The sequence below is a fragment of the Heterocephalus glaber genome, unplaced genomic scaffold (genome assembly GCF_053883595.1).
Source record: "Heterocephalus glaber isolate CG9 unplaced genomic scaffold, H.glaber_assembly_v1.0 deba00001523, whole genome shotgun sequence".
In the NCBI taxonomy this organism is placed as follows: Eukaryota; Metazoa; Chordata; class Mammalia; order Rodentia; family Bathyergidae; genus Heterocephalus; species Heterocephalus glaber.
In genome coordinates this window covers 566,238-584,032 of record NW_028258327.1, presented here as the reverse complement: position 1 = coordinate 584,032, position 17,795 = coordinate 566,238, and the positions used below count along the sequence as shown (strand labels likewise).

The 17,795-nt window shown below is 40.5% G+C and overlaps 1 protein-coding gene and 1 pseudogene across 3 annotated transcripts in view; one reads left to right on the top strand and one right to left on the bottom strand.

The window, feature by feature from the left end:
• Positions 1 to 17,795, top strand: part of LOC147824921 (uncharacterized) — a 269,562-nt gene that overhangs the window by 223,846 nt on the left and 27,921 nt on the right. The window lies entirely within an intron of this gene.
• LOC101696774 (protein kinase C iota type pseudogene) lies at positions 12,232 to 16,508 on the bottom strand (annotated as a pseudogene).

Genomic DNA, 17,795 nt, shown 5'->3' with positions numbered 1-17,795 from the left:
AATAATTACAAAATGTACTATAATGAAAGTTATGTAAATGTGGTCTCTTTCACAAAATATCTTTTTTTTGTGGTACTGGGGATCAAACTCAGGATCTTGTGCTTGCAAGAAGGGCGTGGCACTACTGAGCTAACTCCCTGGCCCTGCAAAATACCTTAATTATTTCTTGCACTGCAGTAATATTTTCAGACTACAATTGACCTGAACAATAGAAACTAGAAATTGAGTCTATAGATGGAGGATCAGGGCTATTTTTTTTTTGTTAAGGGCTATAAGACTAAATAATTTACAGCTTATTCATATTGTATATTTTATGTGCTGGTACTTTAAAAATAAAGTGAGCCAACCTCGAGGCCTGAAACATTTCTCCTTAAAAGCAGTCCAAATTCTTTGGATATTTGAGCAACGACTGATACAAGTGAGGCCCAGAGAAGGGATATCTTCCCAGCATCACATAGTGAGCTAGTGGCTGAGCCAGAATCACACACAAAAGAGCAGGTTTGCAAATTGGCAGTGCTGTGTTCTCTCCACTGTGGCACACAAATGGCCTAAATTTGAGAAAATCTATTTTGATATAAACTCTGCTCTTTGTCAGTGGAGGACTGATCTATAATTGTTTTAAAATAATAATTATTGGGGTAAATTACTCCTTTTGATGTTGATTCAAGTAAAAATGCATTTCATGTTTTTTTTTTTTAACAATGCTTTGCTTAATGTGATCCTTGCCCAAGGAAAGCTTATAATTACATGATAAACATTACAATACAAGGAAACATTAAATAATTAAGAGTATAAAGGCAAAGGGAACTTTCCCTTCTTTGAACTTTTGATAATTGAATCTGTTGAAATAAATTGAATAAATGACAACATGAGAAAAGACAGATACATTGATTAACATGCAGGTACACGAGAGTTACACTAAGTATGAAAATTCAAAGATGGGCCAGAGGATTGGGGCTTAAATACCCTTTTTGTACTTGAGAGGGGATTAGGGGCTGTAGGTGATATTAGAGGAGCAGTAAGGGTTTATAGGGAAAATGAAATGGGCTAAGAACAGACAATAGCTTGGGACCAAGTTCTGCTGGGTGTGGGCGTGGTGTTGACTCTATTTTCCTTCCTGTGAGATAGTATGGAGGATTCGGCCTGAGGTAGGTGGGAACTTCAGAGACAGTGTCTCCCTGAGACTTGGTGAAGCAAGCAGGGTGACAGCCGGTAGGCAGGAAGGGCAGCCAGGGACCCTGAATCTGTTTTTTTCAACTACATCATGTTGCAGTGCTGCACTCCAGGGTGTTCTTTTCTGAGCCCCAGCAATAAGCACTGGGTGAGAGGTACAGACTGCCACCTTCATCACTGTTTTCACTGCACCCCATCCGTAACTGCTCTGAAAGTCTCTCAGAGAGTCAACAATGAACCTCCAGTCTCTCCAGTCTCAGGTAATGCTACCATGTTCTGGGCTTCTGTTCTTGTTTTCAAGAAATGCCCTGGTCATTCTGGGAAGCATGGAAGATGAGCCCCAGGAGGAGGGCAGCCTCCTACAAACAGGAGTCTTTGTGTGCAAGGGCTCCTGGGAAGAATGGAGCCCCAGCTGGAGGTTGCTTCCATCAAAGCTGGATAGCTGTCCCTCTGTGGTCAGGACCACGGCTGTTTTCCAGAGCTGTGGAAGCGCCAGCCTCCACCGTGGTCGGCCAGGGCACTCATCACCAACAGGGTGGTACATACCAAGGGGAGCTGTTGCCTTGGAAACCTGTGCATGGTGTACACACATCCACGCAAGGTGCCAGTGCGCAGGTAGAGAACAGCCCTGGGTGCCTTGGGTCTTTCAGGCTGTGAGTGATGCTTCCTCTGGGAACATACGGGCAGGACCGGGGTATTCCTAACTTCACTTGGTTTGACCCTTAGATGTCGTCTGTCTCCTCCAACCCCAATCTCGGAACACAGGCCTTCAGTACTTCCTGATTCCAGTTGAATTTTCTGTTAGTCTGGAGAGTGTCCTTTGAAATCATATCTCTAGGTTGTATTAAGATAGATAATCAGTCCTCTATCCACAACATAAGGAAGCAAAGGTTACAGGGTCCCTGCTCTTGTTACATATAATTCCTCCATTTGTCCTCAGTGACATTTTATGATTTCTCACTCTGCAGGGAGCCTGGGCCAGCTGGTCTGATCTAGGGTAGTTCAGGATGGTCCCTTTCTCCTCTGCTCAGCAGTGGCCTAATGTCAGCTGGGGCATGGCCTGTCCTCTGGCAGCTGGCTTGGCCTCTGTCACATGATGCTCGGGCCCCCCACCCGCTACCTTTGTCCCACTAACCCAGACATACATGGCCAAGCCCAGCTTCCTTCTGAGTGGAGGACATCAACTCCACCTCTTGGCAGGAATTGTCACAGTGCCAAATGGGTAGAAGGAGGGATGATGGCAGACCATGTGTAAACAGCGAAGATTAAGACACCGTCCTCAACTCGCAGGATTCAGAGCCTGGGCTGGGAGGATGTTATTCTGGCCCCAGGACCAGAGTCAGAGTCGCTCCCAGTGGGTCCCGTTGGGTGGCACTTATGACGCGTGTGGGCACCGTGTGGGGAAGGTGACTCTAATGTTCCTCCACTGATGAAGAAACGGGGCACAGGCACATGCATCTGTGGTGTGGCGCTGGAAAGGAGACAGGTGAGGCTCCAGCCCAGGTGGCCTTGTTACAAAAGCTTGTTATGATATTATTATTGTTATTATTTGAATCAGTCTCACATTAATTCTCGAAATTTCACTCCTAATAGCCCTAGTGAGTTTACTAGAAGGCTCCCCCTGCCTCCCTCTCTGGATTTCTTAGTGCAACTGCCACAGTAGAATGGAAAATATGTGAGTGAATTTATATCCCTGGTCTAAGAATGATTTATTTAATCTTTTTTCAATTTCAGACACATGTTGAGATTTCTGTGGGAGTTCCCTGTATTATCCCAACGATATGGTCAAAGAGGAAATACATTTTAAAATTGCAGCTGAGGGGGTTGCAACTTCGGCTTTGTGGATTAAATTTGGCATGAGGATTCTGGCAGCATTAAGAGCTGAAATTGCTGGAGATGGATTTATTATGGCCTGCAGCCACTGTAGCAGGGATGGAATTTGAGATTGTGAAGACAGAAAAAGGCCTGAGCATGTGGAGAAACATAGCTGTGTGCGTATCTCTGTAGAGGGTGTCAAATATATGCAAGGTCTGGGTGAGGGCTCGGCCGCTGTGTGCTTTTGCTCTGTGGGTGACTCCCCACTTTCCCTCCCACCCCCTTTCATCCTCTTCTTGCACTTGCCTCAGTTTCCATTTCTGTTCCTTTTCTCTCCCCTTTCTTCTTTCTTGCTCCACTCTAGGAGGAAGTGGCTATTTTGTGCAACTGAGTCACATCCTGTTCATAAATTCTGAGTAGAACACACACAGGATCTACCTCGGGGCTCAGCAGGGACAGGAGAAGTCACTGGTCACTTTCTCATAGGGTCAGGCAAAAGTTGGCCTCAGGACATGAAGGGAATATACAAGAAGGCAGCTCAGAAGCCAGAGTGTTTTTTTTTTTTAAACATAATCTTTTTCAACTTTGCAGCCCCAGCACGTGCCCCAGGGTATGGCACAGAGTCAGCAGAAGCAGGGGCTTCTCCCATTCTGAAGGCTTCAGCTTGAGAGATGGAGGAGAGAAAGAAGGGAGAGAGGAAGAGAGAGGACGCTGTCTAGCTCACCTGTGGAAGGGGGACTGGGCTGTTTTGGGGGAGATTTGCCAAGTATCCACTCAGTGAAGCACACAAACTACCGGGGCAAGAATGTCCCCACAGAATTGTTTATGACAGTGATATTTGAAACATTTTATTTATTCAGTAAGGAAGCAGTTGTTAAAAGTATAGTTCTTCCAATGGACCACGCACGGTGCATTCAAATAATCCAGGAGACCTTTACCTATTGATATTAAAAATATTCATGATATCGTTTTAAATTTAATAGAAGACTTTGCAAAACAGCAAGTCTAGTATGATTCTCTTTTTGAGCACTTTTTTTTTTTTTGGCGGGGCGGGGGGGGATGGGACCAGGGATTTGAACTCAGGTCCTTGTGCTTGTGAGGCAGGCAGCAGAACCACTGAGCTAAATCCCCAGCCCTGATTCGCTTTTTGTAAAGGCATTGTGTATAACAATGGATGGAAAAAAATCTCAAGAGCTATCCACTAAAATGTTAACTGGGATTATTTTCCCTGGATGGTAAAATTTGAGAGTGCTTTATATATTGCCAGACTTTCTAAAAATTAGACTTTCGTTTTGGAGAAGCTTTGAGTTCAGAGCAAAATTGAGCTGGAAGTACCGAAAATTCAAACACAACCCACCCCACAGGCACAGCCTCCCCACGTTGCACACCAGAATGGAATATTTGTCACAGTGAAGGAAACCACAAAAAACTCTGTATCACCCAAAGTGCATTGTTGACATTAGGGTTCACTCTTCCTGCTGTACATTCCGTGGGTACTGGCAAATGTACAATGACACGTGTCCATCATTATTGTGCTGTACAGAGTGTTTTCATTGCCCTAAGAATCCCGTGTGCTCCACTTATTCATCTCTTTTCCCTCAAGTACTGATCTTATTACTGTTTCTACAGTTTTGGCCTTCGCAGTTGGAATCGCACAGTGTGTATCATTTTCAGTCTGGCTTCTCACACTTATTCATATACAGGTATGGTTCATCCACATCTTTTCATGGCTTGGCAGTTCCTTTGCTTTTAGCTGAACAATATCTCATTTTCTGGCTGTATCACAGTATATTTACCCCTTCATTGGCTATAGGACATCTTAGCTACTTCCAAGTTTTAGCAACCATGAATAAAGCTGCTATAAACATCTGTGTGCAGGGTTCTTTTTTGTATGAACATACATCTCTGACACCAAGGAGCGTGACTGCTGGTTAAGAACATGTTTAGTTTGTAAGAAGCTACCGAACTGTCTCCAAAGTGGCTGTGCCATTTTGCCTTCCGGCCAGTAGTGAAAGAATTCCTGTGGTTCCACATCCTCACCAACATTTGCTATTGTCAGTGTTTTGAAATCTTTTCATTCCAATAATTTTCTGACATTTAAAAATAATACATGTTACATTTTTTGGAATCAGAAAATCATGAAAGGTGTTATCAGTTTGAAAATAAAATCTACCTCATGTGTGGCATCTACAAGGTTGGCAGAAAAATTATAAATCTTTTATTTATTTATTTACTTATTTTTTGCAGTGCTAGGAATTGAACCTAGGGCCTCATGCATGCCAGGCAAGTACTTTACCACCAAGTCAAACTCCACCCCCAGACCATAAACTCTAAGCCAGCAATTAGAGCTCTTTCCTATGTACCTTCTCTTTCCTTCCTAACTCATAAACTCAAACTCATTGGCTTGATTTCTTAAATCAGTGAATCTCAAAGCACAGCATGCATGGAAGTCACCTGGAGATCTTGTAGCAATGCATATTTCTAGGCTGCACACCAAGTTTCTGATTCAATTTGTTGGGGTTGAGCCTGAGAATATGCATTTCAAATAAGATCCCAGGTGAGGCCAATGCAGCTGGTCTGGAACCACAGCTGTTACTTGTTGAGAAGCAGTTATATTAACTTCTCCTAAATAAGAAAAAAGAAAAAAGGTATTTCAAAGTTGGAAGTAATGATTTCCTTTCTAATTTGTCCAAAACTTCTAAAATAAGTGTTCCTTAAAAAATATATGACAGACTCTGAAAAAAATTCCCAAATTCTTATAACATGATTTTCTTCTTAAAATAGAAATATACATGAGTGAACATAAAATCTGTAGTGGATCTCCAAATACCTGTAGATTGAATTTCAGCTAAAATCAATTCTTTCCTCTGAGTCCTTGTGTACAACTGATATTTCTGCAAGTTAACAATCCTACACAGTATTTCTTATTTAAAGACCTGTGAAATGGCTATTTGAACTCACAACTGAGGTGTACTGTTTGCACTTACTACCCACCACTTGGACTTACAACCAGTCTTTTTTTGTGTGTGCAGTTCTGTACAACTTATTTATAGAGCCTCAATGTCTTTTTTGGTACAGTATACCTTGTTTATACAGTACTGTAGTTTTTGCTGGCTGTACTATCCAGTACTGTAGTTTTGTGTTCTGTCATACATTACAGAATTGCATGTAAGAGTTATGCAAATAAAAGTAAAGTCATCAAGTTGGAGTTTCCTTTGAGCATTTCTTTGTTCTGAATATTGTACTGCACGTATTATATATAGTTCCTCATTTAGTGACCAATTAATTTAACGACCAAGTCACATTCCTGTATGTGGAGGAATGTCTGTATTTGTATTGCATGACATTTTTGGAATTTGATAAATTCTTGGCCTGTAGCCATTGTGCAGAAAAAAATCACTGTGGCTGACATCATATTAAAGAATCTCAGAGACCAGAGAGGTGCTGATTGTGTTTGAAATTTTTTTTTGGACACTTTCTTGTCTGCCTTCTGTGAGTGCTGCTTGTATGGGCCTTGACTCAAAAGCCCCTTCTGTGTCTGGCTTCAGTGGTTCTCATAACACCTGCCCAGTCAGGTGGCCAATGCCAGACTCAGGTGCCCTTTCACCATTTCTTTGTGTTCCCCCATTCCTTTTAATGGGCTGCCCTTGGTCTGTGGCAGCAGCTTAAAGTCCAGCTCCCCTGCCCCCGTGGGGACACTCCAGAGGAGTGATGTGTACTGTGGGGCTCCTCTGATGGCTCAGGCTGGAGCTGCCATCCACGAGCTTTTGATTGAGGTAAACCTTGGCCTGGCCTCCTCCTTTCTGTGTCCTTCCCTCTCACTCCTTCCTGGTCTACCTTGGTAATGCTGCTTTCCTAACAATAAATCACCTGTACACAAATCTTGTAGCAGCTCCTTCTGTGGACATCTAACCTAAGATATGAACCCTGTGAATGGTGAAAATTGTGAGACATACCTGAATATATGTAATACACCCAGGATTATTACCAACAATAAAAGGTGCCAGGTGAGTCCCCTGGTAAGCAGTGAGGCCCAAATGATATAAGGCTCTGTGGAGGGAAGGAACCATGCCCTTGCCTGGAAGATGGAAAACATGGAGAAAGTAATGTTTGATAATACTTGGGGCAGGCTATTTTCTGGTACCCATGAGCTCAAATTCTCAGGCCAGGTTTTCTTCCCCCTTTTCCATCCCACACAATAGGCAAGCAGCAGAGTCAGTGGGGATGGGTAGCAGGCTGGGTCAACTCAGCCCCTCTGAGCTCAATGCCCATGTGAGTGTTAGAACAGCCAAATGGTCCTGGCCCTTCATGGTGGCACACAAGTCAGAGGAAGAGCTGCCAGAGTGATGGATGCTGTGACCATGAAGGGACTCCTGTGAACAGACAGATGGGCTGAGGGTCAAGGGAACCTTCCCCAAAGCCTCTGCATCCTCTAGTTGTCCTAGAACTTAGATGAGACTCCAGGGACAGGAGAAGGGATACCTAAACTGACTGAGATAATGTTTTTCCATTACAGTAGAAATCTAATAGAGAAAATAAAGTTTCCATTTCGTGTATCCATGCACTTAAGGACCCTGCCCACTCTAAATACAGGGACCTGCACCAAATCAGTGGCATAGAATGTAGTCTTATGGTATTTGGCATAGTAAACTTTCATGGGTTCACAGAGGTACTGCAATGCATGTGCATTCTTGTATAAGGTTCCTAATGTCTTAGATCTTCAAGGAAGTAAAAAAGCTAGTAAAAACAATAAATAAGAAAAACCCTGTGCAAAAATCATGCCCTCATTTTATGCTTTGCTTTGACTTGCTTCCCTTCTAAGCTTGCCCTGAGGCCATGTAATCCCCAATTCAAGGCTGGTGAGAATGAATGAGAAGAGTTTTGTTTAACAAAGCAGAGGAGGTCAACTATTGAAGAGGCAAAACCTTCAAGGGATTTAATTTTTATGAACACAAACATATCATAAATACTGAGTCCCTAATCTGGTCGAGACACCAAGGCAGCCCCTTGTCCTCTTATAAAAATAAAGGCAGGGGACCTGTTTTCCTGCTGGTCACCCTTTTTGCCTTTCCTTCAGGGTTATTCTCAGAATGAAAGATGAGTGCAACAGACCCTCCCTCCTTAAAGGAGTTCTGTTTTTCCTTCCTATTTGTAATACAGGGAAGATGATACTTATCTTACTAATTTTGAAGGCAATAGAAGACAAACTATTTTAAAGACTTGGTTAACACACACGCACAGAGAGAGAGAGAGAGAGAGAGAGAGAGAACGAACTAGAAAGCCTGTTCTAGTGGGGTTCCTCCTTCTGCTTTTGTTCTATTTGAGTTCCAACCTTGTTGGATGGTGCCATCTACATGCAGGGTGGGTGTCCCCCCTCATTTTGCTATCCCTTGTGCTAATGGTCTCTGGAGACACCTATCAATAAGCACAGAAGTGTGCTTCACTAATTTTGTGGGTGTTTATCAATCCAATCAAATTGACAATTAAAATTAAGCATCACAAGGTATTTCCCTTAAATCACAATGTCCTTTCAAGGTATAGCAGAGACTGAGGGCACCGTGATGGCTCTTTATCCCTACTGTTGGGCATTTAACATCTCAGAAGAAGTTTTGTCTTTCCAGTGAAGTTCTGACTGGTCTTGAGTGTAAATTTAAACCCAATGAAATCTGACAGCAATGCTTCTGTAACTCTGGATCCAGGTATTTAATGTATTTAGGAAACGGCCTTAGTCTGTTTTGGATTGCTATAATACAATACTTGAGACGCTATAGGATGATCAGATATTTATTAGCTCCCATTTCTGGAGAGTGAGAGCCAGAGTGAGAGTGAAAAGGAGAACCAACTTGTCCTTTTATAAGGACACCACTCTCACAATAATGACATTAATCCATCCATTCACAATGGTGAAGCCCTGTAAGGGCCAGTGGGCTGGAGGGAGGTCTGGTCAGTCGAAGTTCCCAAAGGAAAGAACACGAGTGGAGCAGACATCACAAAGCAGGAACTAAACTTTAATTTCCAGCACAGAACTTATAGTAGTTCTTTATCAGCTTAGCTAAGACACAGTAAGACAAAACATTTTGGGTGACCTTGCATAGCCATGTGGTACATGCATGGTCATCCATGCTGATTCATTATTATTATAACAAACTCTTGTCATGCGCCTGTGCTAAACAACAGAGTTGTGTCCTCAGGTACCCTCAAGCACCCTCAGATGCCTGGGCTTTGGTACATCTGACAGCAGCCTCCTAAGGCCCTTATGGCCTAATCTCCTCTAAAAGGTCTCATTTCTAATACTGTTACAATGGCAATTAAACTCCAACATGAGTTCAGGAGGGAACAGACATTCAAATCATAGCAGAAAACTAAAATATATTTTTATGATGTCTCCTTTTGCCTATATTCTTGTTGTCTGACTGCAAATATTACAATTACTCACATGTTAGTTGAAGAAGTGTCCACAGTCAGAACTTCTCACTCTAGGGTAAGTGCCTGAGCTTAGTTCTCTGGCAGAGAAAACCTCTTCCCTGGGTTTCCCAGGCACATAAAATGGTTATAATTTCAAAAGCATCAATCAGTTAGAGGTCACAAATAACAACTCTCACTAGTCACATTTTAAAAACATTCTTTTTGGATTCTTAGAAATACAAGCCTATATTTATTCTGAAAAGCCCAAGAGAATTACTGTAGAAGAACATGAATATATTGTGATTAAAACTCTTCCTGAAGTTTTCACATTGGATTTAAATAGGTAAAATTCCAATGGGAGTAGGAATAGAACTAGGTCTTGGTTGTGCCTATGAAAGTATTGCTTTGAGAGAGATGCTCAGGTTTGTCTTAGGCTGCGATTAATTAGTCATGTCTGCTAAGTTAGGTGGGTAGGAAATAATAATGTGCTCGTGGTACATTTTCAGACCAATGCTGTGTTGATGTTATAGCTAATGTTCAACTTAGCACTAAGAGTGTGGCAAATTTATGTGGATAAAGTGCCCTATGCATTATTTAGATTGAGCCATCTGTAATTGCTGTTAGGTAAAAAAGTTGACTATTGGCAATTCCATATAATTCAGTCTAAGGGTAATACTCATGACAATTCTACAAGGAAGGAATTATTCTTATTGCTTAACAAGTGAGGGAACTGAAGTACAAGAGAAATTAAATAACTTAGCCAAGGTCATAATGCATCAATGAGAACCTGTAATACTGACCCAAGTAGCCTGGTGGTCTGTGCTTAGCCACTGCTCTGGCGACTGTTCTGGAAGTGGACATAAAAGACAGTCTGAGCTAGATGTGCTGGTGCATGCCTGTAATCCCAGTACTCTGGGAGGCTGAGGCAGAAAGATTACAAGTTTGAGCCCAGGGCATCTTAGTGAGACCCTGTCTCAAAACAAACAAAAAGAAACCAGGGCTGGGGATGTAGCTTGATGTGAGAACCGTGGCTTCAAACCCCAGTACTAGAGAAGAAGGAAGAGGAGGAGACAGACTGCTTCTGTTTTAAAGGTGGGTGCTTCAAGGCTATTACTGATAGACCACAATATTTGAAATGAAGAATTTTTTCCTCTTGTCATAATTCTACAAAATATTTTGTATCTATAATGTAGCACTAGGTATCTGTACAAAAATCTCCTTTCATTAAAATGATTAAAATGAATAATTGATAATTTGAAATAGGAAGAAAATGTCCAAAGGGATAGGGAAAGTGGGAGGGGAAGGGGAAAGGAAAGAAGGGAAAGGAAACATTATGAGAAAAGGAAAAAATGGAAACAAAGTCTTTGTAAATAGGGAAGGGAGCATAGGGAATGGGGAAAAAATAAGAACCAAGATACATCATGTACAGGTACAAGCACCCAATGATAAATGTGAATGTATTGTATACTTAAAATGTATCAATAAAAGAATTTAAGCAAAAAAAAAATCTCCTTTCATCATTAAGAATTCTTGAAATAATTTTAGGTATTGAAGCTCGCTAATGTTGACTGTGATTAGACTTAATTTCTTTACAACTGGATATTATTTTTCAGTTTTTATTCTTTTTTTAATACATTTTGGTCCTTATTTACCCTCTAGGTTTCTCACACAAGGGAAACAATGCGACATTTAAACATGTTTGTCCAATTCATTTTACTTAAAATTCTGTTTTAAAGGTGCATTCATTTTCCTACAAATGGCAAATGTTTATCTTTCTTTATGGCAGTGTAACACTATATTGTATATAAACACCACATTTGCCTTATCCCTTCATTTTTTGATGGAGTGTTTCCAAGATCTAGCTATTACACATTTATCTGCTATAAGCATAAGTATCCAATTAATGCAACATGATACTTTTAACTCTTTCAGGAAGATAACAAGAGGTGGAATAGCTGGGTTAAGGAACCTCTAGCTTTAGTTTTATGAGGAATCTCCACTCTGATTTTCACAGTGGTTGCACCAGTCTACACTCCAGCCAACAGTGGAGCAGGGTTCCATTTTACTCACAGCTCCACCAGCATTTGTTATTGGTTGATTTCTTGATAAAAACCATTCTTTCTGGAGTGAGATGGAATCTCAGTGTTGTTTTAATTTGCATCTCTTGAATGACCAATGATGTTGAAGATTTTTTTCATATATTTATTTGCTGCTTGTATTTCTTCATCTGAGAAATGTCTATTCATTTCAAAGGTCCATTTTTGGATTGGGTCTTTAAATTTGGGGGGGGTCTGACTTTTTTGAGTTCTTTATATATTCTAGATATTAGTCCCTTGTCTGAGGAATAGCTTGTAAAATTGTTTTCCTATTCTGTGAGTTGTTTCTTTACTCTGTTGGTAGTTTCTTTTGCTGTGCAAAAGCTTTTTAGTATGATGTGATCCCAGTTTTTGATTCTTTGTAATATTTGCTCCGTGATCAGGGTTTTGTTCATAAAGTCTTTGCCTACACTTATGTCTTCAAGAGTTTTACCTATTCTATGTTCCATCAGATTTAGTGTTTTTGTTTTAATAGATTGTTGCGGTTTGTTTTTTGTTTTTTTTTGGTACCAGGGATTGAACGCAGGACCTTGCACTTGCACGGCAGGCACGGTGCCACTGAGATAAATACCAGGCCCAATAGTTAGATTTTTGGTCCATTTCAATAAACTACATAGTCTTTTTTAAGGGTATATATGTAGGTATTTTGAAAACAATGAAGAAAATCATGGGAACAATAAATGAAATATTATGGATACTCATTACTTGACTCAAGGAGATGTGTCAATCAAGAAGCACACAGTATTTCAATTTTTGATGAGTATTAAATGTTTTATTTAAGGTTTTTTTTAACATGAAAAAGAAGGTACACAAATACAGATTACATTATGATGAACAAGGCAGTATTCTACATGACAAATTCAAAACAAAACAAATTTATGAAGTAAATGTATCAGCACTGAACAGAGTAGTTGAAATTTAATCCAGGCTGCATATGCATAAAATGATCTGACCACAGGGTTATGCAAAATAAATTATTTTCAGAATACCAAAATGCCAACCATTCTGACTTAAACTGCCTCATTCCCTTGGTGAGTATTTGGAGAGAACTTCTATATAATTTGAAGAGAATTGGCATGACACTTAAAGACTGCGAAGAATAGAACATAGTTAAAAACATATTTGTAATGAAATTCTGCATAAAATACACACAGTCAATCTTACTACTACAAAGTTTTAAAAACAAAAGACCATCCGAACTAAAAGTTAGAACTTCATAAAAGAAAAGTGCTTATCATTTGTATATTGTTGATAGAAAACTGATAAGATTTTGTTGGGGAAACAGGGAAGATATCTAATGAAGTTATTCGATTAAAATTTGTTCAAAAATGTTTATAACATTGTAAATTGCTGCTTATACCATCTTAAAATTGTATACTATGCATACACTTTCTACTCTTTAATCAGAGGACAAAAGAATAACTTGAAGAAAGTGTTTCTCAAAATGAGGTCAAAAGGCCCAAAAGAATTGCAATGTGAGCTCAGCAATAAACATGTTAAACAAACACCTGGGTGATTATTCTATATTCTGAATGCCCTACGGCAAAGAGCAACACTTAAAAGCAAGATCATAAACATATTTCTAAGACATGTTAGAATTCTCTATAATTTTATGTTGCAAAGACTGCCTTTTGTTTTAAAACAAGTTCCAGGCATTAAGAGAAACATATATGCCTTAGAAAGGAACAGGTGAATGTCTAAAAATATTTTCCTTTGATATTGTCATTATGTTCATACTTAGTTATTTGAAGAAAAGACGATATATGCTTTGGAAAAGTTACATTTCAAATAAAATGCAGCATCTAAAAAAATAAACATAATTTATTAAATGCCAACAAATTTTTAATGATTCTATATTTAAAACTACTCATCTTACCTAAAACTAAATTTGACTAAGATTGTACCATTGTGACTTATTTAGATGAGGATGGTTACTTTCCTTTTGCATAAAAATAGTACTAAAACAGAGGGATGCTATATCTGGAAACTCTTTAAATAATAAATTGCTACCTACTTATTTTAATAAAAATAGTGTGAAGAACTCTCCCTTGACATGAATTCAACTATGAATTTCATGTTATCCTATTAAATAAAAAACTTTAACTATGGAGATAGAACTATAATATATGTGTTTTCTGTGGATTTATTCAAAATTGTTATTTTTTGGATTTCCCTGAAAACTACATAAACTAGGCCCCAAAAGAACAGGTAATACGGTTTGGAGAGAAACTAGCATAGGTAAGACATTCTACTTAAAAGACAAATTGTTTTCTTGTATCATAAGTAAAAAGAAAAACTATTAGGCATTATGTCTCACTCAACAAATGGAATGTGTATACAAGTGTGGTTGACAAGCAATTGTCTCATTGTTATTTAAATCAGTTCATAAAAATCAAATGTATGAACAAAATATTTTATATTCTCTACTATAGACGATAAGAATCAAGTATTGCATCTAAACATAACTTCAAGACAATAAATTAAAAGTAGCTTCTAGACAATTCTGAAATGGTTAATTCTATGCAGGCTGGTAACAAGTTTTTGCAAGCATTACATGGCAACCTAACCAAAATACATAGTTGAAAAATGAGGATCAGACTCATTCTTTTTCATACATGGATAGAGGACTGATATACTCAAAACCTGCAAATTCACATCCATCAATCTCCCTCACGATGTCATTATCATCTGGGGTGAGCTGGACAGGCTCATTAGTAAATTGAGGATCAAAGTTGTCCAAACCGAATCCCTCAGAAATATTCGGTTTAAAGGGAGGTACAACCTGCTTTCCCTCCATCATGTCCCAGTCAACATTTTGAAAAAAAGGATGCTCCTGAACATCAGCAAAACCCTTTTGAGGATGACAACCCAATCGTTCCTTTGGGTCCCTGTTTAAAAATCTCTCAAGGACACTTGCAGCTTTTTCAGACAGACAATGAGGTATGAAAATTTCTCTTTCCAAAATTACTTGCAAGAGATAATCGATTGAGTTTTCATAAGGGTTATCAAAGCTGTGACAAAGGTGAAATGGAGACTGTCCGGTCATCATCTGATACATCAGTATGCCAAGATTCCCCAGTCCACATTGAAACTGTAATCTTCCCCTCTTATCATTTCTGGAGCCATGAAATTAGGAGTGCCACAGAAACTGCTGGTTGTATCTCCTGGCTGTAAGCCTGCCTTACACACGCAATAGTCGGTGAGTTTAATGTGCCCTTCTTTCTGTGTCCAGTAATACATTTTCCAATTTCCAATTTCTGTAAAGCATCCCTCGCTGATGAAGATAGTTGAATGTTAAACTGATTTCTGCAGAGTAAAACCCATCATGTTCTTCAGAAAGCATTATTTGTTGTTGCATATGATGCAGTAGATCTCCCCCATTGACATAGTCTAGAACAAGGAACAGTCTGCTTTCTGTCTGGAAGCAAGCATGTAGTCTGACAAGAAAAGGATGACTGGACGCCTGCTGTAAAACGTGCTTCTCTCTCTGTACCCAATCAGTGTTGACATCCTCTTTCTTCACTGCTTTCATGGCATACATACGATCTGATTTTTTCAGTTAGACTAACAGTACTTTCACATAATTTCCTCTGCCAATCACACGGAGCAAATCAAAGTCCTCAAGACCTAAATCAGATGAAGCTTTGCCACTTTCCCCAGTGTTCCCTGCCTCATTCTCTTCATCAACTTGTTCTAAAGCCTCGTGAGTTGAAAGGTTATGTGGGATCACTCTGTGTGCAGGGTCTGAAGCCGTGGATGATGGATTGACTGGCACCATGGTCTCTGATGGTAAAGAATGCTGCCCACATTCAATTGTGACAAGTTTGTGGCAGTTCTTGTGAACCAAGAGTTTGCAGTTGGTGCACTTATATACCTGGCGGCCAAGTCCCCCTACACGGTCTGTGCAGACAGCACAGAGAGCTCTCCTGCTGAAGCATTTGGCCTGAAAAGCATGGCCATTCACACAATACAGCTTTTTCCAGCAGCCTGCACCTCTGTGGTGGATGGATTTCTCTTCTCGTGGACAAGGCACTTTAGGATGTTCTGCTATACGAGGTGATGCATGATTTAGGAGCTCAGAATCCTTCTTGAGCTCAGAAAGCCTAATGGCTTCTTCTAATTCCAACTGAGGTGCCACAGTATACGGGTCTCCTTCCTCCTCTACCCAGTGTGTGGTGAAAAGCTGTTTATTGTCCAAACACCACACATCTCGATCTTTATCACACAGGCCCTCAAAGGAGATGCAATTCCTTGTCATGGTGTCTCTTCCTAAAATCAGGGCTGATTGGGTAGAGGTGTGGGTGGTGGAGGTGCCCGGGTAGCAGGGACCATAGATGGGTTGGCTGCCCAGGAAAACAGGCAGGCAGGGCCCGGAGAATGAGAGCGGCCTGACTGCCTGCAGGGACCACAGTGGCCGCAATCCTGCAAGGCTCTCTGTGAAGTTATTTCCAATAGCAGCGGCCAGGCCTGGGTGGATATACACCAGGCTTCTCAGTGTCTCTCGGAGGCCAGTGGCTGTGACTTCGGTCTCCCTCCCTGGACTTTGACTCTCTAGGTTTTTTGTGCCCAGGTCTGGGGAGACCTGCCCAGAGCTGCTGGATGTTTCTGGGCCTGGTGATACTTGCCCTGCACTCTTCCCAGTTTCTGTGCCATTGGTATTTGGTCCTAGGAGGACTTCACAGGGGTACCTTGATTGTGGTAGGTCACTGGTGCTCACTCCCGGGGAGACCTTCGCTGGGGTGACTGTGGCAGTCATGCGGCTGCACCAGTATGGCCTGCAGGGTCTGGATGGAGTCAGCCATATTCTTAATCTTTCACAGATACTCTTTCTGCCTGGGGTCCTGAGGCTGCGGCCTCTCGAAGTGGAGAAGCAGCTCAGCATGTTCGCTGTTGACCATCTCCGGCCAAGTGAGCTCGGGAGATGGCTGTTACTAGATTGTGATGCCTGTTACTAGATTGTGATGCCTGTTACTAGATTGTGATGCCTGTTAGCAAGGGTTCCAAGTTCTGATTGGAGATGTTGCCAAGGAAGTGAGGTCATGTCTTGGAGTTCCACAACCTGTGTCTCCCCTCTAATAAGAAGACTCAGTGGCTTATCTTTTTCTTCATACTAAGTAAATCAGTGGCTACTTATTTTATTATTTTTATCTAAGTATTTATGAATCCTTTTATCTATGTGCCATCTTTTAGTTTTTTACTTCTGTATTACTGGGGCTTGTACTTTGCATCTCCAGAGTCAACTATATCCCCAGCCATTTTCTTTCCCAGATACCTACTAAGGGTCTCACTTACTCACCAAATTAATGGTGTTGGACTCCACCATGGGATCTTCTTGCCTCAGTTACCCAGAGTGCTGGGACTGCAGTCACACACCATCCTGCCTGATTCAATGTGCTATTTAGAAACAGCAAAACTAGGGCAACTTTCTGTGATATCAGGCACTGGTGACACTTTTCACTTTTAAATCAACATGTGTGCACTGATACTGTGCATGTGGTGGGCACAGTGCTGAGGGGTCTTTTGCATATAAAGGAGGCATTTTCTCTGATAATACAGTGCTGTGGATTTACCCTTAGAGAGCCACAAAATTTTGTGATTCTTTTCTTTCCTGGATTTTTAAAATTAATTTTATTGGTGTAATTCAGATACATATAATGAACACATTCATCCTAGGGAATTTGTACCTGTACATGATATATCTTGCTTCTTCTCTCCCTAATTCCCTCCCCTCCCCTCAACTCCTCCTCCCTCCCCACCCACAAAAGCTTTGTTTCCCTTTTTTCCTTCTATTATCTTTTTTCTTTTCCCTTCCCCCTCTCTCCTCCATTGTTCCCCTCTCATTTGAACATTTCCTTCCTAGTTCCCAATATCTAAATTTGACCTGATTTATCCTTCGTATCTCTCACACCAACAAACAGTACAATGTCTAAACATGTGCATCTGATTCACTTCACTTAAGAGTATGGTCTCAAGATATATCCATCTACCTAGAATCATCTCAAGTTTACCTTTCTTCATGGCAGAATAGTACTCAATTACATAAAAAAAAATATCTCGCTGAGATTCCACCTCACCCCAGAAAGAATGGCTCAGTTTTTATTCTTTATAGTACATGTTTTCAGTACATAATGATTATATTCCTTGTGGGGAGGTGGAACATGTACATAACACATCTCAATTATTTTTTCATCCTTTCCCTCTTCCCTCCCTCCCCCTTTCCCTCCATCTATTGATCTCCTTCCCATTTGAAAAGGATCTACCTCCTTATGTCCTATAATCTATCTTTTATTTTGCTCTTTATATTTT